The following is a 2,640-nucleotide window of genomic DNA, read 5'->3' as shown; positions in this document are numbered from 1 at the left end:
ATACTTTGTTCTGTACAAAGTTGAAGGTGCTGACAACAAAATCACACAAAAATCATCAATGGAAATCAAATTTATTAACCAATGGAGGCCTGGATTTGGAGTCACCCCCAAAATTAAAGTGGAAAAACACTACAGGCTGATCTAACTTTGATGTAATGTCCTTAAAACAAGTCAAAATGAGGCTCAGTATTGTGTGTGACCTCCACGTGCCTGTATGACCTCCCTACAATGCCTGGGCATGCTCCTGATGAGGTTGCGGATGGTCTCCTGTGGGATCTCCTCCCAGACCTTGACTAAAGCATTCGCCAACTTCTGGACAGTCTGTGGTGCATTGTTGGTGGATGGAGCGAGACATGATGTCCCAGATGTGCTCAATCGGATTCAGGTCTGGGGAATGGGCGGGCCAGTCCATAGCTTCAATGCCTTCATCTTGCAGGAACTGCTGACACAATCCAGCCACATGAGGTCTGGCATTGTCCTGCACTAGGAGGAACCCAGGGCCAACCGCACGAGCATATGGTCTCACAAGGGGTCTGAGGATCTCATCTCGGTACCTAATGGCAGTCAGGCTACCTCTGGCGATCACATGGAGGGCTGTGCGGCCCTCCAAAGAATTCCCACCCCACACCATTACTGACCCATTGCCAAACTGGTCATGCTGAAGGATGTTGCAGGCAGCAGATTGCTCTCCACGGCGTCTCCAGACTCTGTCACGTCTGTCACATGTGCTCAGTATGAACCTGCTTTCATCTGTGAAAAGCACAGGGCGCCAGTGGCGACTTTGCCAATCCTGGTGTTCTGTGGCAAATGCCAAGCGTCCTGCACGGTGTTGGACTGTGAGCACAACTCCCATCTGTGGACGTCGGGCCCTCATACCACCCTCATGGAGTCGGTTTCTAACCGTTTGTGCAGACACATGCACATTTGTGGCCTGCTGGAGGTCATTTTGCAGGGCTCTGGCAGTGCTCCTCCTTGCACAAAGGAAGATGTAACGGTCCTGCTGCTGGGTTGTTGCCCTCCTATGGCTCCCTCCACATCTCCTGGTATCTGCTCCATGCTCTGGACACTGTGCTGACAGACACAGCTACCCTTCTTGCCACAGCTCGCACTGATGTGCCATCCTGGATGAACTGCACTAGCTGAGCAACTTCTGTGGGCATAGGCGGATTATAATGAGGGCAATCTGGGCTACCGCCCAGGGCCCTCAGCAGTTGCGCACAGCCGCTGCTTCTTCTTTGGCCAGGCCAGCACTGCACCTGTTAACTTCCCTGTGTGCTGGCCCAGCCGCGTCACAGCTAGGAGACACGGCCCTGTGCGCGGCCGTGTCTGCTTGCAAGACGTCACGCAGTATGCGCCCTGCACTGCTGCACCGGAAAGGAGTTGGACGACTGGAGCCAAGCCGGGGGATGGTGAGTGTGTGAGTGAGTGTGTGGGTGAGTGTGTGATTGTCTGTTTATATGTATTTTTGTGTTTCAAATGTGTTTATGCGTGTATGTATATGTCTGTATATGTTTGTGTGTGTGCGTCACTGCGTGCGGCCTCTCGCTGTATCTGGGGGGTGCCGTACGGCCTTCCGCTGGATATAAATGGCTACGTGCGGCCTCCCACTGTATCTGGGGGGCGCCGTGCGGCCTCCCGCTGGGTATAAATGGCTACGTGCAGCCTCCCGCTGTATTTGGGGGGCACCGTGCGGCCTCCCGCTGGGTATAAATGGCTACATGCGGCCTCCCACTGTATCTGGAGGGCGCCGTGCGGCCTCCCGCTGTATATGGGGGGGGCGCTGTGTATAGATGGCTACGTGCGGCCTCCTGCTGTGTATAGATGGCTACGTGCGGCCTCCCGCTGTGTATAGATGGCTACGTGCGGCCTCCCACTGTGTATAGATGGCGCCGTGCGGCCTCCCGCTGTGTATAGATGGCTACGTGCGGCCTCCCGCTGTGTATAGATGGCTGCGTGCGGCCTCCTGCTGTGTATAGATGGCTACGTGCGGCCTCCCACTGTGTATAGATGGCGCCGTGCGGCCTCCCGCTGTGTATAGATGGCTACGTGCGGCCTCCCGCTGTGTATAGATGGCTATGTGCGGCCTCCCGCTGTGTATAGATGGCTACGTGCGGCCTCCCGCTGTGTATAGATGGCTACGTGCGGCCTCCCGCTGTGTATAGATGGCTATGTGCGGCCTCCCGCTGTGTATAGATGGCTACGTGCGGCCTCCCGCTGTGTATAGATGGCTATGTGCGGCCTCCCGCTGTGTATAGATGGCTACGTGCGGCCTCCTGCTGTGTATTGATGGCACCGTGCGGCCTCCCGCTGTGTATAGATGGCTACGTGTGCTCAATATTGAGTCATACAATTAATGTAAGGCTATGTGCCCACGATGCAGAAATGCTCCGGATTTTTTTTGAGCGTTTCCGCATCTCCCTGGCAGAAAAAAAGCATGCGGATTGTACATGCGTTTTTCCTGCCAGGGACATGCGGGTTGTCAAGCGCTTTCCCAGCGATTTTAGCATCACTTGGAAAGTGCTTGACAACTTGGGTCACACTATATAAATCCATGCAACCGGCATGGATTTATATAGTGTGACCATAAAATAATGGTAAAATAATAAAAATATACTTACCTTCTGATGGCCTGCCAACGTC

The sequence above is a fragment of the Phyllobates terribilis genome, unplaced genomic scaffold (genome assembly GCF_046119375.1).
Source record: "Phyllobates terribilis strain yellow unplaced genomic scaffold, ASM4611937v1 Scaffold_10__3_contigs__length_209671492, whole genome shotgun sequence".
Lineage (NCBI taxonomy): Eukaryota > Metazoa > Chordata > Amphibia > Anura > Dendrobatidae > Phyllobates > Phyllobates terribilis.
The sequence above is the reverse complement of the archived record's forward strand: the minus strand, read 5'-3'. Positions refer to the sequence as shown.